Source organism: Megascapheus bottae, chromosome 2 (assembly GCF_031878675.1).
Source record: "Megascapheus bottae isolate mThoBot1 chromosome 2, mThoBot2.hap1, whole genome shotgun sequence".
Classification (NCBI taxonomy): Eukaryota; Metazoa; Chordata; class Mammalia; order Rodentia; family Geomyidae; genus Megascapheus; species Megascapheus bottae.
This window is the reverse complement of record NC_143510.1, coordinates 25,157,333-25,184,921: the sequence shown is the minus strand read 5'-3', so window position 1 is coordinate 25,184,921 and position 27,589 is coordinate 25,157,333. Positions and strand designations below refer to the sequence as shown.

Sequence of the window (27,589 nt, the reverse complement as noted above, 5' to 3'; positions counted from 1 at the left end):
AAAGGAAACCAAACCAGAAGAGTAGAGCAGGAGTTTAGAGTGCTCAGCACCCAGGCCCTGAGCTCAAGCCCCACAACAGGAAAAAAAAAATTGGTATCCATTGTCAAACACTTGGAAATAATAAAAGACAAAAGCAAAAAGTGCCAAGCTAGACAAACTTCAGTGTTCAGTGGGGATTTTCTTTTTCTCTTTTATAGAAAAAAAAGAAGAGCAGTAATGACAAAAATAAAATGGGAAGTAAAAATCTTTTATTTCAACACAGAATGGTGCTGATGTTTAGAATGAGATGCAACTTGAGTTCAGGGTTTCCTTCTGATGTAGATCTCACTGGCATCATTTTTTCTTTTTTTCATATATTTTTATTGTAATTAATAGAAGGGTTACATTATATTCACCAGAGGGTGCATTGCTTCACAAACATTGATACCCTTTCTCATGTCTTGGTCCCCATTTCCCTCCCCCCCCCCGTCCCTTATCTTGTTTTCCCCTTTCCCTATCCTATTTCAAATAACCAAATAAATGTATATAAAATATATCAGATAACAAGGTAAAATACTGTAACCATATGAGAAAACCAAAGGGCAGTAAAAGAGATGAGAGATAACATAGTACATTAAGGACAACAATTACTGGAGGTCCTTTCATTTAGTGTCATATTATATGGCCTTATGTATCTAGGTTTTGCTCTATTATAAATCTCTGCTAGGAGATCCCAGGGTTTCTACTGATTATGACAAATGAGGGAAACCATTGAGCCTATGTTCCTTTGAGTCTGGCTTACTTCACTTAATATGACATTTTCTGTCTTTCCATTTCCTTACAAATGGGGGGATGTCGTTCTTTAAGATTCCAACTCACTACAGTTAGAATGGCCATGATCAAGAAATCTAATAACAACAGATGCTGGAGGGGATGTGGCCAGGAGGGATCACTACTACCTTGTTGGTGGAAGTGCAAACTCATTCAACCGCTATGGAAAGCAGTATGGCGGTTAATCAAAAGACTAAACATAGAGCTCTCCTATGACCCAGCAATTCTACTACTTGGCATTTACCCACTAGTCCAGAAACAAGGACATACTAAATCCACCGGCACAACTATGTTCACTGCAGCACTATTTGCCATAGCAAAGATATGGAACCAACCCAGATGCCCCTCAGTTGATGAGTGGACCAACAAGATGTGGTATTTATACACAGTGGAATTCTATGCTGCTGTCAGAAAGAACGACATTGCTCCATTTGTAAGGAAATGGAAAGACTTAGAAAAACTAAGCCAGACTCAAAAGAACATAGGCCCAATAGTCTCCCTCATTTGTCACAAGCAGTAGAAACCTTGGGCTCTCCTAGCAGAGATTTACAATAGAACAAAATCCAGAGACATAAGGCCAAATAGTATGACACTAAATGTAAGGACCTCCAGGATAAGGAAACAAAAGCCATATAATGAGTGACTGTTGTCCTTAATGTACTATGTTATCTCTCATCTCTTTTGCCATCCATTGGTTATCTCATATTGTTACAATATTTCACCTTGTTATCTGATATATTTTATATGTGCTTAATTGGTTATTTGAAATTGGATATGGAAGGGGGAAATCAAGATAAGTGGGGGGAAGGGGGAGGGAAATGGGGACCATGTCATGAGAAAGGGTATTAATGTTTGTGAAGTTATGCACCTTCTATCTTATGAATATAAGGTAACCCTTCTATTAATCACAATAAAAAAAATCAGTGAGTCAGCCCAGTGTAGTGGCACAAACAATAATATCAGTACTCTGGAGACTGAGGCAGATATGTTAAGAGTTTGAGGCCAGCCTGGGTTACCTAGTGAGATCCAGTTTGTAAAAAGTTAAAAAATCAACTATTTAGTCAATATAATCACCACAGTAAAGAGAGGCAATTTATTATTCACAAGTTTACTAGGTATTAGATGAATTATAATCTCCATAGGAAAAATATTGATATTGTAATAACCCATCATTTCAGAATATTAGATAAGAGAACATTAACTCCAATAGAAACATTGATCCATGGGTCCTTAGAGCCTAATCCAAACCAGTGGTGTGCTACCTCTAGATAAAGCCTAGCTGGTACTTATTAAATTAAAAATATTCACTAAGAATTTGAATGCTCTTTTAAGTACTTAGAAAATCTCAGGGAATAGAGCAAAAACTTACTTTTTTTGAGTTTCATTCTAGTAAGGAAAGAAAACTAAGTAAATGAAATGGTAAATATAAATATGGTGTGCATATATATTGAATAGTATATAAATAAGGGAAGAGAGATGCTAGCAATTAAAGTTGTTTTGTTAAAAAGGAAAGGAATGCAAAACAGGTCCTGTTTGGAATGTGGATACTAGTGAGAGGAGAAGGGAGAAGAAGGAGAGGTAAAGAGGGTGAGTATGGTTAAAGTAATTTATTTTATTTTATTTTTTTAAAAAGACTGAGATTCTTTATTTAAATAATTGAACTCATATTCCTCGAGTCTCAGACCACGGTGGGCGGCCCTTCTGCCCTCTCTCCAACCCCACCCCTTAGCCACAGCAAGGGCAATGGAAAATGAGAAGCCAAGAGGGCCTCTGCCAGGAAAGGCTGCCCCAGATATGCGGTAAATGGCAGCCACCATAAGCCCCTATCAATTAAGTCCCTGCAGCCACAGCTGTGGGAGAGGCACCTTTGTGGAATGAAAGGCCAATGTGCACAGGGCACAGGCAGCATCCCTGACTCCCAGCCCAGGAATGAACTGAGAGCACAGGGTTCAAGGTCAAGAGAGGTCAGAGAAAGAGGAGAGGCAGAGTGGAGGAAAGAGTGCTAAAACCCTCCAAACTTTGGTCCTAGGGGAAAACTTTGGTCCAGTTTTGGTGAGTGTAAGGATGGAATGTGTTAGTAAGCATAGGAAAAAGGCTGCCAACAGGTAGCCATGACAGGATAGGTTGGTTCTCCTCCCCCACACCCTGGCAGAGGGGAGCTTGAGTGCTCCAGGGACTCTCAGGGAATGTCATTGCTATATATATACATATACATATATATATATTAACCATTCAAGGGAGGGAGGGGCACGGGTAAGATGGAATCAGAGGATCTGGCGTGGCATTCCATAGCCAGTCATGCCTGCCTGAGAAGCCCCACGGTTAGTGCCCATCTGTAAGCCAATCACATTCTTGCCCTCTTGCAGCTGGCTGTCTGAGAAGTTTCGAGGGTTCTCCTTGGATTTCTTAGGAAACCAGTTGGGATCCCCAGTGAAGAGTCCATCCTCCCTGGCTACTGCCAGCCCACCCAGATTCATCAGTGTCTGCTGTACACAGGCCATGTTCTTTCCTTCCCAGAGATCCACAGTCTGGAAGATGTCAGTGGTGTTGATGCCGTAGCGCTCCGCTACCTGCAGGAACTGAGGGATCTGTTCCATCTGCTTGAAGGCCATGGTAGAGGCCTGGATCTTCTTTACAGGGGCCTGCCCCGCAGGTACAGTGCATTAATGAGCTCACATAACACTGTGCCATCCTTGAGCCAGTTCTGGAAGTTCTCCCGCCCAGGCTGGGGCCGGCCCACATCTTTGCGGCACTGGGTAGTGATCCACTGGATCAGGATCTGCTCTAGGTCCACGTCATATTGTTTCTCAATCTTCTGTTGCACCTCCCGGCTCAGGCCATATGAAGGTCCCCTGTTGGCCATTTCTGAACAGTTGTGGTAGGTATGGAGAGCTAAAGGACTTGGTTGGTTGTGCACACTCCGCACAGCTTGCAGCGGGGCGAGTGGAGCGCCTGGTTAAAGTAATTTATATACATGTGCTGAAGATGGGACAAGAAAGCTTGTTTGTTTCTCAAAGAGAAAGGATAATGGAAGAAGAAGGAAAACGATGGAGAATGTTCATGTGATCAAGTACACTATATGCCTACAAGGACAGGTCAAAATGAAACCATCTTGTAAACCATGTAAACATTGTTTCATAATTTAAGTAGTTGTACCATGTATAAGAATTAATAGTTCTTTTTCCTTTTTGTTGTTTAAGAATGTTCTACTTGCTGGGTGCTGGTGGCTCACACTTGTAATCCTAGCTACTCCAGAGATCTGAGGATTCTGGTTTGAAGCCAGCCCAGGTAGGAAAATCTGTAAAACTTTATACAATACTAACCAGCACAAAGCTGGAAGTAGAGCTGTAACTCAAGTGGTAGAACACAAGATTTGAACACAAAAGCTCAGTGAAAGGGCGCCTAGGAACAACACACACACACACACACACACACACACACACACACACACACGCCCACAAAATGCTATGTAGAAATATCCATCCCAAGTACAAAAAACTTCAGAACAGATCCTGTTTAATTGTATGTTTGATAATGTAATCTGTACAGTATATCCTGCATGCAATCTGTAAGTATATCCTTATCATGATCAGATTTTAAAATGACTTGAAGCACACAGAACAAGAAAGCAAATAACACACACACACATACACACAAAAAAATCTCATAAACAGCTCAGTTTGCAAATAACCAAATAACTGAATTTAAATAGAGTCACAGACATTGCTTCTGGAAATAAAACAGATTACACATAATTTAGTTTTGGCTATTTTTATGAAACATATTTTATATTTTGATGTTCTCACTCCAAATATTTTATTAAAACATTATGGCTTTCTCCTTTTCAATCTGTGATTGCATTTTTGATATTTCTCTCTATATGATTTCAACTCAGACTTAATCCTCATTTCATTTTGGAATAAAGCTATAGATTCACAATGAGTCAGTAGTAAAACAGAATGTACTGTCTCACCAGGCTTTGTAAATTGCTAAGAAAATTCTTATGAATTCAGTGACAATGGAGACAAGTCAAAGGAATAAAATTTAGTGGATTTATCTGGAACAAATTCAGAGGATGATTATGAAATAAGGGATAACCAAGCTAACACCACAAGTTCTTTTTAAAGCACATTTGAATCATATTAAAAATATTACTTGAAAATCATGTAGAATAATTTCTCCAGCTGTTTGTTTTTTCTGGTCCTAGGGACTGAACTCAGGGCCTGAGCACTGTCCTTCAGCTTTCTCAAGTCTAGAGCTCTAACACTTGAGCCACAGCACCCACGTCCAGCTTTTTTTTCCCCCTATGTCTGTGGTATTCGCAAGGACTCGATCTCGGGTCTTTGTGCATGCCAGGCCATTAGGCCTAACTCCCATCCCCAGATGTTTTTCTTTTTAACCTTAAGATTACTTTGGCTATTTAGTCTTTTGTGGTTCCAATATGAATTAAAGTAATATTTTCTGTTCCTTTGAAGAATGTCAGTGATATTTTCATTTAGGATTTCTTTGGGTGGCATAGATGTCTTTTACAATATTTTTCCAATCCATGAATATGGAATATCTGTTCACTAATTTTGTCTTTTTAAATTTATCTCACTAATAATTTATGGTTTTTGTAGTTTCATTGTACACAGATTTTTATCTTATTAGTTATATATGCCATATGTTTGTAAACTATGCATTTGAGAGGTTACTATCCAAAAAATACAAGAAACTCTAAGTCCCTATTAAGTAATAGCAACTCCCCACCAATAATCCAATTAGAAAATAAACAAAAGAACAGAATACCTCTCAAAGATATGCAAATTAATGGCAAATGTACTGTTGATGACGGAGTTTTCAGATATAGATATAAAGGCTCTGATTTAATAAATGGATTAACCCTTTGAGGGACTCACATAGACTACCCTTATTGGGAGGTGGTGAATGGGGCACCTATAGGCACATTAGTATTTCTGTACTCACTCTCATTAGACATTTCAGCTCTTTCCATAATTTGACTTGTGTGATTCAATAACAGTTTAATTCTCATATGGAAATAATTTCATCCAAATTTTATAGCAAAATAATCATTTTTCTAGCTGGTTGATAAGACAATTTTGAAATATTTGTTGGTATATATATATATATATATATATATACGGAGTAGAGATACACAAGTATGTATATATGTATTTCAAATGTTTCTTCCTTTCCCATTTGATCATTTCCTTTCTTACTCTAAAAAGTAGTCATTTACATACATAAGTGAGAGAAAATTACTATGTAAATTGTTAAACTATCTCCCTATAAAAGGTATCACAACAGCTGCTAACAAAGAATTTATTTCAAAGTAACAGGAACAGATAAGAGGAGCAATAAAAATAATAAAATGATGAACAATAAAATTTGATAATTTCTAGTCTTTTTTATGACAAATTTATTGGTTAGAATGAGATGCCGACAAGCAATTACAACAGAGTTAATTGAAACATATAAAACAATAAAAAACACAGACTGAGGTCTGAGGAAACAGATCTTACTCAGAGAGGTGATTCCTGAATTTTTTAAGAACTCAAGTATTTTAATGTTCCCATCTTTTTACTCCATGCAAACAATTTTTGTTTTACAATTAATTTTTAAGACTTCTTGCTAATTATAACAACCTTAAAGGATCTAAATACTACAGAGAAGTTCGATAATGATTCACAGGAGAACATTTTTCTTGGGATTAAGAAGACAATAAAACAAAGGGTTAAGTGAAGCCCCACCAGCTGAAAAGGGAGATTCATAAGTAATCCAAGCTTATTTAGGTCACTGTCAGAGGGGGTTTGTAGAATCAGAGGTGTAACACCTTTTCATGGCTCAGAATATTAGCAGCCACGTGAAGCCTTCTTGAATGGAACTCGAAACTGCCTTCTGCAGATTTGTTGTAGGAGTTGTAAGGTGGATAAAAGTATTTTTGTGTGTGGCGGGGGGTTGTTGGGATTGAACACTGGGTCTGGGTGTTATCCCTGAGCTCTTCTGCTCAAGACTACTACCCTACCACTAGGGCCACAACACCACTTCCCTGTTTTCTGGCGGTTAATCGGAGATAAGAGTCTCACCGACTTTAGTGCTCAAGCTGGCTCTGAACTACAATTCTCAGATCTCAGCCTCTTGAGTAGCTAGGATTGCAGGTATGAGCCACCTCGTGGGGCTGGATAAAAGTTTTTAGCTTGCTCTTCCACCTAAAGTTCCTGTGGCAACTTTTATCAAAATCCTCTTTGGAGACTATAAGTACCAAAGGTTTGTCTCTGAAGGATAATTAGCTTATGACAGGTTGAGAAACACTACAACACCTCACTTGGTTTGACCTATAAATTATTTAACTATGAGAGGTTATTTAGTTGTATTTAAGAACCATTCCAAACAAGTTGAGATTCCCATTTTGATACTTATAAAAGCATGAAGCATCCATACTCCCTTTCCTTACCTTAAGATCCAGTGTTGAAGGATGATGTAAATAGTAGATTTCAAACATTGGAGTCTCTCAATCATTGCTTCACATCTGCAAAGCTGTTTATACACTTCCACTATAATTGCTGTGGCTGTGTTCAGTCAGCATTCTACCACCACCTTCCCCCTACCCCCTTAGAGCTCTCCCTGTCTCCTTCCCCTCTGCCTACTTTATATTAAAGAAAAACCTATACATCAGCGAATTTGCAGGATTCTTTGACTGTAATGAGGGACAACATAGGAAACCTTTTCCAAAGATGTCATTTATCATCAGAGCACACCAGTGCACCTTGTTACACTGGATTACAGACATTGAAGTCCACAAGGAGGGACTATATTTAGGGACACAGAATTCTTGCTTTAGGAGGGGCCTTTGTGAATGTTTGCATAGACGGTTTAAACTAAGTTAAAGCTGTCTCCCTATGCAAGTTACTTAGTTACTGTTCAGCTTAATTACTGTAATACAAGCCAGCAAAATTGTTTAAAAGCTCAATACTAGTCTTTTTTATGTCATGCTCTTACATATGCTCTGAAATGAATCCACAGATATCCATTTGGGGGCTCTTTCTTCCATTTAACCAAATTAGCGAGATCTCTGAGGGAATGTAGGTTCCCCAGTGAGGAAGGAAAGAATGTGGCATACACCCTCAAAACTCAGAAGCTTTGGCCATATTAATAGGTAAATCAAGGTAAGTCTTTATTGGAAATATGAATCTTGTGTGAGGAGGTACAGGTGGGTCTGGACAGAGCATTCACCCCCATGGGAAGAATATTCTCCAATGAGCAATGTCAGGCTGCCATTAGTATTGTGAATGACAGTTCTATATAAAACACAAGTCTGTCTGGGGCCTTTTAAACTTCCTTTCCTACCCTTTCATAAAACTAAAATACCCTTCAACACATGAGAGAGCAACATGTAAGTTATATCAAGTCTGTAATACAAGCTGGCCACCTCCCAGTAATTTTGTGTTTATAGACCTCTTTGTCTTTTCCATGCTCCAAGCCTGCCGACACAAAAGAGAAGGAACTGGGTAAAGGCTCCAACTGAAATCAGGAAAACCAACTGGTTACCTTCAGGAATGGACTTGCTTGTTTATCATAAGTTTCTGAGCAGGATGATTTTTTTTGATGGCACATCTGGCAATATCATAAAATCACCAGGACCTAAGTGATTCTACTGCAATGATTTTTGAAAATCATTTATGATTATTACTGAGGTAAGCTCATTCTAAGCAGCAAGAGACATAAGTGTCCAAGGACAAAGAAAAAAAATAAAGCTATTAGGGGCAGTGGGGAGGAGACCTTTTTTCTTCACAATGCCTTGTAGGAGAGCTTGCCAGCTATCATTTGGAACTAGGAAATTGCCATCATTAATAGTGGCAATTAATTAAGCACACCTTCAAGAATTAGACAGTTTTCTCTTGCAAGCTCATCATATTAAAGATGAGCATTCTTCAGATGAGCATTTGAAAATATACATGGCAGACAGAACTCCAGACAGAACTCATCAGTTCAACTCCTGTTGTGTTCTGTCATACAACACCACAGCAAGATTAAAAATACTTCCCACTGGCCCCTGAATCAAAAGAACACATTTTTTTGTGAGTATGGGTACTAAAAGGATGAGATGAACATGGTAAAGCACTTCAGTAACCCCAGCTGTTCAGGAGGCAGAGACAGGCACATCTGTGAGCTGGAGGCCAGACCAGGCAAAGTTTGTGAGACCCTATCTCAACAACAAAACACAAGCAAAAAGGTTTGGGGGCCTGGCTTCCCCAGCATGCCCAGTGATGACCTGGGTTTTATCCATACTACTGCAAAAGGAAGGTATTGTTGTTTGGAAACATAAATTATCTTTTCTGATGAGCGATTTTGTTTAAGTCATCTGTAGTTTGAGAGGTGAGGGCCAGGGAACAAGGGAGGATATTCGTTGACCATTCTCTCCTAGGTTCAAAAATAACGTTTCCAACTAAGGGGGGGGGAAATTATGCTGGAAACCATCTGCTTCTATCTACTGAAGTTATTTTTCCCTGAGCCATTTTTCCTTTTACTTTCCATTTTCCTTTTACTTTCCATTTTAACTTTTTCTTCTTCATCTTCATGTTTCTCTTTTTCCTCCACCCTTTGCTTCCCATTCAATAAACCAGTCCCTGTGCAAGGATCTTTGGTGAGATAAAGCCTCTCCCAGGACTTTTATCCCTTTGGTCCTAACAAGGTGGAGAAAATGGAAATTGGAGGCCCAGGGGACTGTAGGGAGAGCACAGTGTGTGTTACAGATCACATAGCCCAACAGCCATGGGGATTTTAAACCAGATTCTCTGCATTTTCTATGACTTTTTTCCTGGAGTCGATTCAACCTTATTCTTTAGGGAGATGGTGGCTTCTTCCTGGGGGTCCTAATGAAAGGTGGGTTGGGTCTTTGTCTCATTGGGTCCTTGTCAAGGGAGTAGAACCTGCCTGAAATCCATGGTTTCTCAATTCTTACAAAAATATCTGGCCGAGGAAAATTGTTTGAATGGAGAATTGCCTAAAGGGTGTAAAGACCATTTGTTTATCTTGACACTATAATATTTATTTTTGAATTAGGCTCAGCTGGTCAGAGAGCTGTGTACCTGGAGATACTGTTTTAGATGCCAGCAGGGAGCTGCCTTCACTGACTGAGCTTTGCAGTGATTAATTTGGTCTACACTGAAGGATATTATTAAAATGCTAGCCTACATCAGAGACATAGAGGGACAGAGTGGAGACATGGCTCATCATACAGTAATCTGTGTTTCTCTCGATACATAGAAGTCATTTCAGGAATGTCTCAAGCTCGTGACAATGGACCTTCTTGACATGGGCTTTTCCATGGTCTAAGCAAGGTTTGTTATCTATGGTACCACTTGCTTTTTGATGCCTTGGCCTTAAACAAGCTTATAATTCCTACCTTATAATATCTTCTTGGAAATGCCACCATAGTGTAGTCACAAAAGTAGCTCATGCCTGTAATTCTAGATATCCTAGCTGAGATGTGAGGATCAATCATGGTTCAGAGTCAGGCCTAGCAGGAAAGTCTGTGAAGAGGCTTCTCTCCAATTAACCAGCAAAATGCCAAAGTAGAGGCATGGCTCAAGTGGTAAAGTGCTGTGAGGAAAAAGCTAAGCAAGAATTTGAGGTCTTGCATTCAAGTCCCAGTATCAGTACACATACACACACACACACACACACACACACACACACACACACACACACACACACACACAGTAAGCACTTCAAAATGCCAATGTCACTAAGAGCAGAAAAATGTCCTCAATGAAAACGGAGTTCTATATCAATGTATTAAATCTTGACCTTAGAAAAAACTTAACCTTCCTAATTACTGATAACTTAATTACACAAATTTTATCTTTTATATACTTTTGAAGACATACTTTGGTGCTTTTTTTAAACATTGAAGAATTTGTCTTAGTCTTTCTTTATCCATTTTGGAACTTTGTAATCTTCAAAAATCCTTTTCATCCCAAACACTTTTCCCTTTAGCTTGTTTTTCTCAAAAACCGTATCCTCATACCTTCCCATATCTTTTCTATTTGGTGATATTTTTGGCCTTTAAAAATATTTATATTTCAGGGGTGGGGGTGGGGGAAGGGAAATGGGGAGCAAGACATGAGAAAGGGTATCAATGTATGTGAATTAATGCACCTTCTATCTGGTGAATATAATGTAACCCTTCTATTAATTACAATAAAATATATGAAAAAAAGCAATTGAGGGAAAATATTTATATTTCAGATAATTTTTTTATTTTGTGAGAACTTGTATTTGAGGCTGCAGACATGGCTCTAATGGCAGAGCTCTGGCCTGGAGCAAAAAAGCTGAGAAAGCTTCAGGGCCCTGAGTTCAAGACCATTCATCTGAAGCAAAGAATAAATAAATAATTGCATTTGCACAATAGCTTTTATGACTATAATTTTAACATGTCATTTGTCTTCTTGATATACATATATACACATATTTTATCTGTTCAAGGCTATAAGTATTCTTACTTTTTCTCCTGTGTCTTTTGGTGCAAAGGATATATTCATATCTAACCTTACAATGTACATTTAATAAGTGAACACAGATGCACATGGCAGAGCCAGCTGGAAGAATGAACTCTTTCTTACTAAAACTTCTTCACTTCTTCTTCATCTGCCTGAGAGTTCTGCCCCATCACCCCATCTACATGTTCTTCCCACCACAGCACTAAGAAGTGTCCTGTTCAATTAGTTAATGATTGTATTCATCCTTTTTTGTGGTACTGTGGTTTGAACTCAGGGCCTTGATCTTCCTCAGCTGGAGCTTTACCACTTGAGCCATAATTCAACCTCATTTTTGTGGATCCTGGATTCTGTGACTATTATTCCTTGCTTTTTACTCCATGGTGTTACTAAAATGTATTTTTTCTAATCAAAATTTCTTTTGAGTTTTAGCAAGGCTCAGGGCAGACCATAGGCAAAATTTAGCACCCTGAATTTGAGAAAGAAGTGGAATCAGGAACTCAGTCTCTTATTGTCTCCCGAAACAAGCTATAAATCTTTGGCAATACGCTGGGAGGCAGATCAAATGATTCTTCTATAGACCAGAAAGAAGGGAAATATCCTTACTTTGTCCTTGTGGACAAACAAGGATTGGTATGTAATTTTTTTTACATTTCTTGAATAAGACTATGATAAATACTTCTAAGTATAGATCCTGATATTCACATTAAAACAACTCTAGAATAATACCGAAAAGTTATTTGTTTTTACAAATTTTGAATATTAAATTTTATAAGACAAAATTTTCAGGGGTTATAGTAATATGTATTTTTACCAGTATTCTATCCCAATGTACCTTTCTAACACATGACATTCTTGTAACAGTTAAATTTTGTGATGTATTTTTTTATTCTTTTTGATGGTGTTGGGATTTGTACCCTTAGGCTTGCTTAGTTTGCTTACTCCGTTGATGTCCTATCACATCAGCCATGCCTCTAGCCTGGCGTTTTGTTGGCTACTTTAGAGATGGAGCCTCATGGACTTTTTTTTGCCTGGGCTGGCCTCAAACCTCCATTCTCTGATCAGCCTGAGTAGATAGGCCTGTAGATGTCAGCCACCAGTGTCTGGCTATTTTCACAACTTCAAAGGCAATTTATGGCTTTCTTTTTTCATTACCTCAGAGAGGCTGATATGGGATGGATTAATTCCTTCTTAGTGAAATGAAGTGTGTTGTCTATTTCTGATTTGACTTGTTCCTTTGTTCTAATTCATGCAAGTACTATACACATTTTATATGTTTTTATACAGTCTACCTTTCTCAGTTGCATTTTCATTTAGAGTGTTATGATTCCTGGTGCCAAATCTTGGTCTTTTCCTAAGAAATATATGACCAATATACATAAAACTATATTAAACACACTTATACATGAACCTATTTGGGGATGTAGAATTGATGGTATTAAGAGCGTCAGTAGAGGAATGTGCACACTTGGAGTTGTTTCTTGGATTTAATTTTGGAGTTTCCTATAGAAGAAGAAATGCCCAGAGGAGGCCAGCACAGGGGTCAGTGGGTTGGTGAAGGTCACCTCATGTCTCAGTTTTCCATCAAGACTCAGAGAAATTCCTGTGTTGTCAAATATTCTGATAAAAGAGGCTTACTAAATATACTGAAGGGTAGTGAGTGGTTCCTTTGACCATGTGGTTATCATTAAAGTGCCATTTACTTGTGTGAAATGTCAAGGCTCACATTTTCCCTTAGGTACCTTTTTACTTTTGATTGGTTGACTTCATAATGATTAAGTAATTAACATTAGAGCAGGTTTGGTATTAATAGAAGCAAACCCATAATTTCTGAGAAATGTGCTTTATTATAAGCATCACTGGAATTAAATCAAGTAGGACTGGAGATTGTTTATAGAGATCAAGTAAACTGCAGATCATTTAAGTCCTAGGAGAGATGAGATCAGGCTTTGACTGAATTCTCTGACTCTGAAGGATACTCATCTGTGAAAGATAACATTAAATGCATATGTATTTCTTGGAGGCAAGTGCTTTGTGATAAATACAAAATTATTCATCAGGTCTGTCTTACTTATGAAAAAGGTCTTTTCTAGTACCCAAATTTTAGATCACTCTCTGGAGAATTCTGAAATTTAAAGGAACATCTTGGCAGGGTATAAACTCTGTGAAGTGAAAACTTCCATATGTCTTATGCAGACTTCAGAAACATGTGGGAAAGTACTTGTGCATGTAGAAAGATCTCTGCATTTTAAAATGCACATTTTAGAATGCACAATTAATGAAAAAACTGTCCTGTGACCCACAAAAAGGTTTGCTTTTAAGAGGGAACATTGTGATTGTAGAGTACAGAGAAGAATAACAATTGTGATTATTAGCCTGCCAACCAATGACTGGATAACAAAAATGGGATAAATCACTGTGCCAGTGGCTCACACCTAAAACCGGAGATCTGAGGATCATTGTTCAGGTAAGCCTGGAAAAGGAAGTTCATGAGGCTCTACTCCTCAATTACCTATGTGGCTTAAATGGCAGAGTGCCAGTTCTGAGCAGAAAAAGCTACGGGACAGTGTCAGGCCCTGAGTTCAAGTCTCAATACCAGCACAAAAAAGGAAGGAAGGAAAGAAGAAATTGGGGTAGAGATACACAATGGTGCATTTTGTTCAGCTATAAAGAAGAATTAAATTATATCATATCATATCATATCATTTATAGGACAATTGATGAAACTGTAGATCATCATGTTAAAGTGAAATAAGTCAGACTAAGAAAGACAAATATTTTATGTTCTCTCTTAGATAGGGGATCTAAATTTAAAGAAGAACAAAGGAATGACAGGAATGTAAAATGGGGAATGTTTGAATCTGGAAACAAGTAGACAGGAAAAGAAAAGAGAAAAGTGTAGAAGAGAAGAGAATATGGGTAATATTCATACATATTTATAAAATGGAGCCATGAAACCTGTTACTTGGATAACAGCATAACACCCGTCTGCCCATGGGACTTCCTTGTGTCTTCATCTCTGCTCAAACCCAACTAAGGGAACACAAACATAGTGGATTAGGACTCACGCTAATGTGCTTGATTTATCTGGATTATCTCTAAAGATCCTATTTCAAACATACATTCACAGAAAATTCCATCCAGGATTGTTCCTAGAAAATCTAAAGATGTTGCAGAATTTGTCATGGCATCCAAGTGAAGACCAATTGCTCTGACTGATGAATCCAGAAATCCCTCTGTGGTGCCTCACACAATATTAAACTACATTTGTGCTAAATATTGGAAGAGTGAGTTCATGGAAAACAATAACATTGATTCCTTTCTGTGAAGACTGGGGTCACTGGCTACACATCAAGAGTTGGAAGCAAGGGCTGGACGATTCCTTCTTAATCCCACATGGAATCCAAAATAGGGAAATTAGGCTCTTTCTGTGGGGGTTCTGCTCATAGCTTTACCTCCCTGTCAGCCCACTGCCCCATTCCTGTCTGGCATAATCACTATATTTTACAATCTTTTTCCTGTCCATTCCACATGTAAATACCCTTCTTCTCAATAGCTACAGCAATATTTTCTGGGAAGCTCGACACTATTAGCTATTTTTCAGAGATTAATTTATGCATATATTCACTCTAGTGATTCTCAACCTTTGGACCAAACTTCTCCTGTTAGTAACAAAGAACTTACTGTAATAGTCCAAAATGAAAGTCATAGATAATATAAGCTACCTATCTATATAGTTTCAAAAGAGTTAAAATCATTATCTGACAATGCCACAAATGAATGGAAATTAATTTATGATAACAGTTATAACAATATATGTGTTCAGACATACACAAGTTTTAAATGGCAAAAGCCAGGTGCTTGTGACTTATGCCTATAATCATAGCTATTCACAAGGCTGAAATCTGCAGCATTATACTTCCAAGGTCAACCGGGTTAAAAATTATCTATAGACTCTATCTAAAAAATAATCAATCCACTGGGCCAAAGGTATGGCTCAATTAGCAAGGCTCCAGCTGAGCAAGTATAAGGCCTTGAGCTCAAAGATTAGTAGTATACCTTCCAAGGAAGGGGTAAGATGCTTGCTCCTCTCTGCAGAATAATAAATAAATGTTTTAGCTCCAAATGCAATTTTATATGTGTCCAGCACAACACTCCTGCCAGTGACATAGTTTTCTAAAATGGTGAATCTCCTCTTAGAAAAGTCCCAAACAGAACAAATATTGCCCAGTGATGGTTTTACTGAACTTATGGTATAAATATATTTTACACGGATGTTTTATATTGTATGTAGCATGCTGTTATGGATTAGGTTTAACTCATCATCATTTCTTGGGGAGGTAGTTATACACATAAATGTCTGGTGGGATACTGGAAAGCCAAGGAAACCTGAGGCAATTCATAGCTACTGGGTCTACAGGACATATAGCCCTCTGTCTCTAACCAGTAAATACCTGTAGTGCTTCCAACCAATGTGAGCCCCAAAGGCAAACCTAAAACTTCCCACAAATATTCCCTGAGTTTCTATTATGTCTCAAATATGAGATTTACAAAGGAAGAAATGTATGGAAGCAAAATAAGACACAGGAATAAAAGTACATTTTAATAAACTGAGGATACCAGGTGAAGGGATTGTTTCAAGCTTTACAAACTCCAGGTTAGAGAGGAAGAAGATGCAAGTTTTAGATCTAAGCTTTTTGGTTTGAGACTTCTCACTAGAAGAGCAAGGTTTGTGAAGATTGGTAGTATTTAAGAACTGTATTTCTATCATATACCCAGCCAACAGGAGCTATGAAAACAGCACTGGCCTTGTTTATAGTTAGCAAGGGAGGCCCAATCCCACATCTTTGTCTGAGCAACCTATGTAAACATGGTTACTTGGATCTGATTCTCTTTCATATTTTCTTGCCAGTGGACTGAAACAATGGGTGCAGAATGCTGAGGAAATAGTGTCTAATTTTACTACAGATTATCCTGTCAACATGGAAAAAAAAAGACAGAGAACCAATGGTACCTCCTGTTTAATGGTTGTTTTGGTGGCTCAAATCCCTGGAGGGGACCCGGAGTTCAAATATCAGAGAAAATTGAACCAAATTTCTCTGTGTCTCTGTTTCTTTCCCTTCTTTCTGTCTCTTTTCCTCTTTCTTCCTTCCTTCCTTCCTTCCTTCCTTCCTTCCTTCCTTCCTTCCTTTCTTTCTTTCTCTCTCTCTTTCTTTCTTTCTTTCTTTGCTTCTTTGCCATTTTATCCTACCTTCTGTTCCTCCTTCATTTATTGATTCATAATATTTTTACCTATTTATGCAATGTTATTTTTGTATATGTTGGATAATGGTCAATAGGATAATTAGCATAGCCATGACTTTAAGCTTGTCTCATTTCCTTATCTGATTTACTCTCTTCTAAATGCTTTGAGGTATATAATGAATCATTGTTCATTATATTCAACCTGCTATACCATACAATTCACTTTTTTTGGTTTTGCCAGTCCTGGGGCTTGAACTCAGGGCCTGAGCACTGTTCTTGGGCTTTCTCAAGGCTAGAGCTCTATCACTTGAGCTATAGCAGTACTTCTGGCATTTTTTTTCTATATATGTGGTACAGAGGAATGGAACCTAGGTCTTCATGTATGCTAGACAAGCACTCTACCACTAGGCCAAACTTCCGGACCAACAATCCACTTTAAACTACAAAGAATTATTGAAATATTACAAGGAGCCAACTTTAGAGAAAGCAGCAGAGAAAGACTAGGGAATTATATCTCCCTGGAGGCAGTGAGACTGCCTGAGGTATTCTGTAGACTCAGGTTCTCATGTCCTTTACCTTAAAGAAAGTTAATGTTCACAGCTATCTAAATATAGCCAACTAAAAAAACTGACAGGCAACTAATAGACTGATGAATTAACAAACACACAATTCTAGAACATATGAGATCTCATCATTGACAAATTTGAGTTTTTACGTAAGTCTCGTTTTCTGTTTCAATTTTCATAAGAGCAAAGAAAAGTTTAAATGTCCCTGTCTAATTTAACTAGCTAATAAGTGTAATGAGTATACTTTTAGCTAAAGAAATTTTATTATGAATTCTAAACCATCTGTTTTTCTTTTCTTTGTTCTTGATCTTTCTTTGTGTATATCCTCTCAAACATGCCCTCCATAGAAAAAAATCCTATGTCAGGAATGACTCGGGAAAATCCAGTAGTTTTCATGGTCATTTTTGGAGAGTGAACACCTACTTCTATTCCAGACCACACAGGAACAACTGGGATTCTCTATAGGCAGTGCAGTGAATTTGATAAAATGAAGTAGTTATCTTTTGGATTGCAGTCATGTTCATACATTCTTGCTCTGTTTGGGATAAAGTTCAATAAACAAGAAGAACCCAGCTTGTCATTAGAAGTCTGTTAGGAACCACACATTGTACTCACACAGAAAATGGGGAAATGGCAGACACTGCGAGACACAATGATTCTATCATCCAAGCTGACAGAAGCACTGAGGTAAGATCTGTGTACCTTTAAGGAACAGACTTCTACACATTATACACAGTGCCGAGGCACAGGCAAGTCCACTAAAATAGTTCTGTCAAGTATCAACTATTCAAGTGAAGCCTTTGACTATCACAATTCAAACTGAAGCCATATGCAATGGATAAAGCAGTTATAACTGAGTTTACAAATTCCTAACACGTTTCTTTCATCTTATTTTTACTTGGTTTAACAATGTGAAGGATACATGGAAATGAGCCATGCTATAGTGCTTGACATCCATGAAAGAACAGCTGTATATTATAATCAGATATTAAAATCACATGATTCCTGTTCAGTGAGGTTACTATGTGATTTTAGGGCAAGTATAATTTAGTAGAAAGAACGTAAGACTAAAGATCAAAGATGGCAGATAACAGGAATTAATTTGATGGTTTTAGATGATATCCATATACATGTATACAAACACAGGAGCCAAACCTCTGGGCCAAGTGCCCTTATATACTGGGTAAAGAAACCAGTCTAAAGCTGACTGTATACCTTGCTTTACATGATCGAGGCAACAAGAATCCTCTTACTTTAATATGAAAAATAGAAATAAGACTCACTTTATGGCCAGTCATTGGTAATTCTGAGACTACACAGCCCATTTCTCCAGAAGGCTGGTAATTTTTTTTAAAGTGAATACACTATTTTGTGATTTTGGCTGGAGATCATTTTCCTGATCATTAAAAAAGCAAGGGGGAAAGAAGTCTCATTTTTAAGATGTGGGAGTTAAACTAAGATCATTTTGAGTGAAGGTTTTAAGCCAAAATACTAAGTAATATTTTCCAGCTTGTTATAACCTCTGAAAAAGTCCATGCATAGCAATAAAACAGAACAAGCAGCCATGAAAGGAACATAAAGAGAGATGGATGGACACTTGTCCAATTTTCACAGAGAGCCCTGAACCATAATATTTTGAGTGTTCCCTTGCCCTCAGGTCATCAGGCTCTCTTCCCACTGGAAATTATGTTTATCAGCAGCATCTGCAGGGGTGCCTTCATCATGGTCCCTCTCGACTTTTGTTTAATGAAAAAACTGCTTCTACGGTGGTTACAAAAACTAAAGAAAGGTCCCTTAAATGGACAACATTTGCAAGCTTCTTCTATTCCCTCCCACCCCAGCCTGAAGCATCATGGGAGGAAGATGCCCACAGTGGAATTGTGAGTCTTTGGGTGGTTGAGCTGGTCTCACTCTGTAGCATACCAGGAAAGACATGCACTTTGAGGTCCCAAGATTTGGATTTGGAATATGATTCCGACATGAACTAGCTGTGTAAGTTCTTAACTCTATCTGTAGGCTTTGTGGTTTTTATTGGTAAAACAAACCATTTTACTAATGGCCGAACAGCCATGTCAGGAGACTATTAAAAATAGTAAGAATGACAGATTAAATGTTCTGTGAGTGATATAGGAGATGCTCAGTGTATGGTAGCTTTTCTTATTGTAATTCTCTCATTTATCATGGTTTCTCAAGATGTACACTTATAGAGACCCTATGCTTTAGGGAATAAGTCCAAATGCATGCTCACAGAACATGCTTTCAAGTTCATTTCTCTTCTAAAATGTTCTTTTCATTAGTATAACAAGTTCTAGTGTAGAGACTATCTGAAGTGTCATAGCCGTTCCTCTGACTTATATAAGGTTATGCCAATAGGCATGTACTCTGTATTGCAGCAGCTCAAAACTTACCATAAGAACATAGAATGGAATAAAAATGAGGAGAAAATCTCTTCCTGCAGAGCCAACAAGATCTTGCAGATGATCTGGTTTCCCCTCAATAGAGGATAAGTTTATAAATGTATGCCCCACTTTCATCCTCAAAGATTTAAAGATGATTATTATAAAAAGTTGCCCTACTAGTAAAAAATATTTCATAGTTAATAGAACACAAATTAGCAAGTCAAGGATGCTTTATTTTGATCTTTGACAGGGTCTTGCTCTGTAGTCTAGGCTAGCCTGGTAACTCCAGATTCCTCCTGAGTGCTCATGGTGACAAGCATGCACTATCACACCTGACAAAGACATTTGCATTCCAAGGTGAACGTGGAAATAGGAAGAAGTAGATGTAACATTAGTAGTTGCTATGGAAATTGCTCCCCCTTGCTTTCAAAGTAGATAGCTCTTGAATCTTTACAATTACGTATGCTGAAGAACTGCAGCATATAGGCAAGAAAATTCATTCTTTCTGGTTGGGCAAATCTATAGTTCTGTCTTTTGAATCTCTTTGTGGAGCAGCTGCCTGTTAGTTTCTTTTTAATGCCATATTCACTACCTTTTCCACCCAAAAGTGGAAAGTGTGAGGTTCCTGCTTGAGAATTAATTACACTTGGCTACCTCTAACTAACTTTAGAACAGGAATACAACTTTTTATTTATTTTAGCCAAGAAAAAGTCTGTGGCTAACAAGATTTCATTCTTATGGGATGTTTTTATGACCCAGGCGTTAATCAAGACAATTCTTCCTTTGAGAGCCAACCAAAAGAATACCTGTCTCAACCGTGGCTTCTTTCACTGAATTTCATCTTAACAGTTTCATACGCTTTGACTATAGTAAGACCTAATAAAACGGAGTATAACTCATGAGCTAAAGGAAACCAGCTTTGAGATTCCAGTCTGAACCTTCTGTACATGCTCCTTTTTTGGCTCCTTTTCCAAATACCTTTCAAAGGTACATCACTCTTTCTGCAAGGATTTCTGAAATAATCTGTCATAAATTATTTCACCTCTGTTTTAGGTATTATTAAACTCCATTCATTACAAAGGTTGGATCATTTGCTCTTGTCAATAGTTGATCAGTTTTGATCTGGAAAAGTGGCAATTGCATTATGGTTCAACTTAGTAGTAAGAGAATTAGGTGCACTGTTAGTAATTATGATATTAAAACAGTTGCCTTGTTTCTAGAGGTGAGAGGATTTTTGATATGATAAGCACAGTTTGATTAGGTACAGGCTGAGCCATTAAGTGTTCCCACTGAGAAGGAAGACGAGCTGGGTCTGATTATCCTTTGGGGTCATTTGATTCCTGTCTTATTTAATGCCCTTTTCTCTGTAGCAGGGCATCAGAAAACTTTTTCTATAAAGGAAGCAGCAGATATTTTAGAACTTGTGGGCTGTAAAGTCATATGGTAGCACCAAAGTAGCTATAAATGATGTGGGAATAAACTATAAAGGCCGTGTTGTAATAACTTTATTTATAAAAACAGAGGGTGAACGGGGCTTAGTCTATAGGCTTATAGTTGGTTAAGAACTGTTCCATATAAGCCTAGGCATAAAGATACCTGCAAGGGGTTTGCATAGTGATAACCTATTTAAGTGCTCAGGGTGTTAATCAACATAAAGATTGCAAACTTCTATTTACTCTTCTTTGCCTTTTCTTTAAAATTAGTTACCAATAGAAGTAATCTGATGTCTTCCTTTTCTATTTGTATGCATTTTATTCATTTCTCTTGTCTTGAAGCTTTGCCTAAGAATTCAGTAAGAATGGAGAAAACTTGCCCAAAGTACACTATGATATTGTAATATACAGCCTGTACTATTAATGTTAGCTACATTATAAAATCAACTGAATTAAAAAGAGAAATATTAATGGGTTAATATGATGGAAGTACATTGCACACATGTATAAAAATACCATGATGGAATCCACTTTTTACACAATTAGTATGCATTAATTTAAAAAACAAAAGATAAAGTAGCCCAAAGTTTCTGCAGCTTCTTGTTGGGCAAGTTAGGGTTGTAGTCTGCCTAAGAGTTTCTAGTTGACTAGATTTGATTATCCATAACAGGAATCCTAGTCATATCTTACCTCCTTATTACAAACACTAAATGTGCTTCCATTGTGAAGATGGGATCTTGTTAGAATATGCTATCTGGCTGCCTGAAGTACGGAATTAGACAATGTAGGCTTTCTGTGTTAGTTGAAGATAACTTTATCATATCATTTGCATACTGGATGAATGTTGATGCATGTGTGTAATTGGAGTCAGCCCTTGAATTAGATACTCTTTATTTCTCCCAATAGCCACAAAGCCTTGTCAGTTGTACCTACTTTCAATCTGAACTTTGCAAGTATGGGGGAAGCCATTAAACAACTTCAAAGACTTTTGGGGTTAAAAGCTCCTGCCACAGTTTCTTTAAAAACAGGAAAACAAATTGGTATGTACCAGAATTGGTGATAATTATTATCCCTTTAATAAAAGTCTATCTGTGGGTTTGTCTATCTACCCAAGCATCCATTCCCTCTTTATTTGAAAGGGTCTGTGTTGACAGCTGGGAGACAATACTTAAGTGGAACAGCTCCATAGGTAGTTAAAGTTGTGGCAGGAAGGAGATATAAGACCCAAAGCCCACAATACAGAAAACTTAAAGCAGCACTTCAAAAGACAAACTTAAAGGCTAACCCAGTATTTGGAGGAATGCATTCAAGTGTAGCACACAAAATATCATGAACAAGAGCAGAGGCAAGTATCTACTTGTACCATGAGCCAGGAAGAACACAGAGAAGAAACACACTAGGATTGTACAAAGTTGCTAGATCCACGTAGGAAATTTGCCTTTGACACTCCAATTCCAAAGCACACCAAGTTTTCCTCAGAGGTATAATGGCCTTGCACAGCTTGTCCAACATAATAAAGATGTTTTCTATAGGAGATTCATAATCATCTTCAAGAATTCTGTGACAGGCCTATTTATAGTACTTTATATGTACAAGGTATACTTTATATGTACTTCATATGCATAAAATGATCTTGGATGAGAACTAGTTTAGTATAGACCTTTAATAGGTCAAGGACATTAAAATCATTTAACACAGTAAGAATTGATTTAAAAAAGGTTGGTAAGACCAACTTCAAATATTATCTGTACTCAGCACATAAAAGGAGACTTCATGATCAAACTAGACTCTAACACTAGGATTACCAGTAGTGAGTCTTATTCCATCATTTCCTAAATTCAAAGCTCATACTATTTATCCAGAGGCCAATTTCTTCAACTGCTTCTGCTGATAAGCTTTTGTATTCGAGTTTATGAAATGAAGCAACATACCAAAGGAGTTTTAATCACCTTTTATGTGGTTTCACATAGTATTTCTTCCCACGGAGTTACTAGACTAAGAGATACCAACACTGAAGAAAATAAGAGTTTGCCTGGACACTAACCATTCTAATTTCTCAGACCCATTAAGCCAATCACCAAAGAGAGCAAGATTCCAGCGGTACTTACTTGCAGGTGATGGAGTACTGCAGCCACTTGGAGGGGCGTGGCCATGCAGACCGTGGAGGGGAGGCAGGGAAAGTCCTCCAATGACTGGTGGGAAGAGTAATGGGTAGGGCGTGGCTGGGTAGTGAGTCATGTGTCCATTCACTGCTGGGCATGTGTGGCTGCTAGTTGTCATGTTTCAGGCCTCACAGAAGGAAATGTTCTCTGGGGTGGGAACACATCACTCCAGATCTTGAAATAAAGTCACAGAGGTAGAGGCAAGGTAGGAGCTGAGGCTAAGCTGTGTTCTGAGACCAAAGCAGTACAGTTCAGCTAGTAACCTGGCTTCTCAGTATAGATTTTCTACTGCTCATTTTGTTGTGTAGATGACAGAATGTCTCTTCTTTTGTTCAGCCTCACAGCTTAAAGCTGGAGAAATACTGGCACCTTCAAATTCCAGAGCTGTTAACAAAAAGAAAAAAGAAAATACAACCATGAATATATGTCATACATTGAAATATCTCCCTCTTTTTCAAATGAAACATTAAAACTTTTAATATTATATCAGGTCTTTGAATTCCTCGTTGTTCCTCTACGCTTCCTATTTGATAGTGTTAGTACTTTTTTTTAATTTTCACATTCCATGTACTTACAAAATAATGGATTGTCCTATATTAAACATCACACTCTTACCAGCATTCCCTAGAGGATTCCTCACTCGGCATTCTGCTCTTTCTCTTTTCAACAAGGTGACAAGACCTCAGAGGGAAGTGTTTGCTTCTGTCTCCCCATCCCCATGCACTCACCAGGAGGGCAGTGTTTTGCTTTTAATTTTGTTGACAGTTCCCATTCAAGCTCCTAGAAGTGTACCTGAGAGCACAGAGCCTCCTTAAATATTTGCTGAACAGATGTAATTTTCTTCTTGTACTTTAGGAAAATGCTCCCCTAAACTATTTACTTCCAAGGCTGTACATATTTTATACAAATAAATTCAAATTTTACTGCAGCCATTTGGAATGACATACCTATAAGAAAAATAGGAGTGTAGGTGAAAACTACCTTATAATTTAATGAAACATCAGATGACACAGTAAACTGTTTTATATCAGCTCCTTTTTGTCAATATAGGCACATTAAAAACACCATCCATCCATCCATCCATTCATCCATCCATTCATTCATCCATCCATCCATGTATCCGAATGGATGATGTACTGTCTTTCTCTCCAATCACCCATCCGTTAATCAAATGTAAACTTACTATTAGGTTCTGGGTACTAATGTAGATTGGCAAAGGGAGATGATGTGGAAGAATGCTAATGTGATTTTTGTGCTCATGCTTATGGACTTTCTTGTCTTATGAACTCCTGAGTATGGTAATATCCTTAAGGAAATCTGAATTGTCAGTCTCTCCAACAAATCACATTCCAGGTATTATGTACCTTCAATTCCTTGAGAATGAAAACAGAAGATGCCTCAAATAGATTCTAGGTAGTTTGGCTGTAAATTTCACATGCTCACCTTAGTAAAGCATGTGCAGCAGATGCTCCCAAACTCTGGAATGCACAGAAGCTCAGAAGCTATACCTCAAGGCCAGCAGGCAACAGTTGTTAAGAGCGTGATTCTAGAGTTAGACTATGTGGATTCAAGTAAGGATTTGGACTTTGGGAAGAGATCTCACCTCTTGCATAAATTTTTATTTTCTTGATTTTGTACCAAGGGGATAATTACAGAATTTACTTCAGAGGATTACTGTGAGGATAAAATGAGGGATGCTACAGAAGTATGTCTGGTAAACAGTAAAGTGGGGCTCATATTCATAGTTCTAGGAGGCTGAGATGTGATGATTGTGGTTTGAAGCCTGTCTGGACAGAAAAGTCCATGAGACTTTTATCTCTGATTAACCACCAGAAAACAGGAACTGGTACTGTGGCTCAAAGTGGTACAGAACTAGTGGAGAGGAAAAAAAAAAAAGCTCAGAGACATCACTCAGGCCCTGAGTTGAAGCCCCATGACTGACAAAACAAAGCAAAAAACCACAAATAAATAGTAAGTAAAAGTTCTAACACTAACACAAATAGCCTGGAATTCTAAGAACAAATTTCCAGTTATAGACAAGGGTCCTTGGGGCAAGATTTAGGTTATTACATAGCATCCCCAAAAGCAAAGGGAAAAGTTAGGACAGTGTTGAAATGGAACATACATTCTGCCTTAGTGTTCCCTCCATTTATACAGTGAGACAGCTGGGTTATGACACTCCTAAAATGTTCTAATTGCCATGTTTTAGGGACTTTACTTGCAAGTGTTGTATACTAGGCTCTGCAACAATCTTAGTTTTCATCATCCTATATGGTTTTAGGGACTTTACTTGCAAGTGTTGTATACTAGGCTCTGCAACAATCTTAGTTTTCATCATCCTATATGGTCCCACTTATACCAGCCCTCCACTGAACCTTATTGAGGAGCCTACATTCTCTATTGGATTATGTAACACACCAGCTCCAAAATTATGCTCTACCCAAGATACCACTGTCCTTTTTAGAACTTTCAACATCACTTCCTACCCAGATAGAAAAAGTTAATCGGTCGTCCTTCCATTTTATCCCAGAGGTAAATGGTTTTTGGAGCTTTTTCTTCCAAGAAGCATGTACCACTCAACATCTTTAATACTTTTATTTTGCAGTTTGTGGCAGATTAATTAGAAAATAAACAATGCCATTTAGTGTTTGCTGCATACCCAATCCATTTGATTTTTAAGACTCCCACAAAGCCCAGCATTGTTATAAATGGGCTTTTCTATCTCCATCTGACAAACTACCTCATTAACTGGAGAAGCTGACAGTTTACCAAACCTATCCCTGCAGGGCACCATTCTCTGATTTTTAGAGCTTTTTGTTTGTTTTTGTTATTTGCCTTTACCAATGAGGGACTTTTTCCACCGTTAATAATTCTTTATTTCTCTTTGTTTTCAAGTACTGCTGGCTTGCTTGAGTGAAAGGTCTAGAGTCAGACCTTCAATCTCAAAATACAATAAAATAAATAAAAGCAATAACAACAACAGAAACAAAAGAAAAACTTCTCGCACTGATAATAGACATGAGGAGGTGGAAAAAATCAGTGTGTCAGGGAATAGCCCATTAGGTTGGTGGGAAATTGCTCCAGGAGTCATTGGGTCTGCGCCCACATGTGTGACTGATTAAGGCTATTACTGGGACCAGAGAATTTCCTTTGTTTCTGGCTTTTTGAAATAAAGATGGTCACTGGTATCATCTAGGCCCCTGTTTCTTCATGCCTGGTCTGGGTCTGGGCTCATGTGGGGTTCTTTCTTTGCTACCAGAGGTAAAGCAAACAGGAGCTAGCCTGAAGAAGGAAGGGAGAGAGAAGCCAGGCGGGTCTTGGATCTAACCCCCATTCCCCTCCCCACTCCAGTTTGTGCCATATCAGTTTCAACATCTGTCAAAGGGGGGCAGGCAGGTGAAGAGGAGAATGGTTTAAATCAAATTTCTCAAACTGGGGTGTCCTGAATGCAAATGTTCTACAAGAACACATTAACTTCTGAAAATTAAAAATGTTTTGGGAAAAAAAAAAGCCTGGGGCTGGGAGCATAGCCTAGTGGTAGAGTGCTGGCCTAGCATACACAAAGCCTTGAATTCCATTCCTCAGAACTACCTACTCAGGAAAAGCCAGAAGTGGCACCTTGGCTCAAGTGGCAGAACGTTAGCCTTGAGCAAAAAGTGTTTAAGGACAGTGCCAGGCCCTGAGTTCCAGCCCCAGGACTGTCAAAAAAAAAAACAAAAACTTAAAGGTTTTTAAATAACTGTGAGAACAGTTGACATTGTTCTGCAATAAGTTACCATTCATCAATACGCAGTAGGAGGTAAAGGGAGGGCTCCCTGACACTCTTAAGATGTGGTCTTCCCATTCACCACTAGATTGGGCAATCAAAAGTCAACTCTGTGTCTGTGACTGTGATGTGTTCTTAGTAACAAATTACAATATGTAAAATAAATAAGTTAATTATACAAAAAACAAAATAGATACCTTCGGCCATACCATCCTGAAAATGTTCAATCTAAAATAAATATACATATAAAAAGAAATCAGAAAAAATAAATGAAACAATATCTACCAAACAGTGAGTAGCAATGTGTGCTTTTCTATAACTTGAACATAATTGCCAATGCAAAGTTGCAAAAAGATGCAAAAAAAAGGACACACTACCAACTTCAGGTTAGGAACACGCGAGTTCTAAAAAAATTAATGGTTTCTTTAGACTAGTGGTTCTTAAAGTATGCCCCTGGTATCAGGTAGCTACATCACTTGACAATTCATTAACACAGCATATTGTCCCCCAGAGACACTCAATAAATTGGTACTTCTGGGCTGAGCCCACCATCTGGGTTCCAAGGATCCTTTAAGGACTAGCAGGTAGACATAATTTGAGAGTCACTTCCCAGACAAGAGTTTGGCAGATCTCTGACAAAGGACCAGGAAGTAAATACAGTAGACTGTGGGCCACAAAATCCATCGCTTAACTGTGCGGCTGGAGTAATT

The 27,589-nt window shown here is 38.0% G+C and overlaps 1 pseudogene; it reads right to left on the bottom strand.

Annotated features, from left to right (window-relative positions):
* Window positions 1-2,633: 2,633 nt before the first annotated feature.
* Window positions 2,634-3,749, bottom strand: LOC150066584 (transgelin-2 pseudogene; annotated as a pseudogene).
* Between the last annotated feature and the right edge of the window lie 23,840 nt (window positions 3,750-27,589).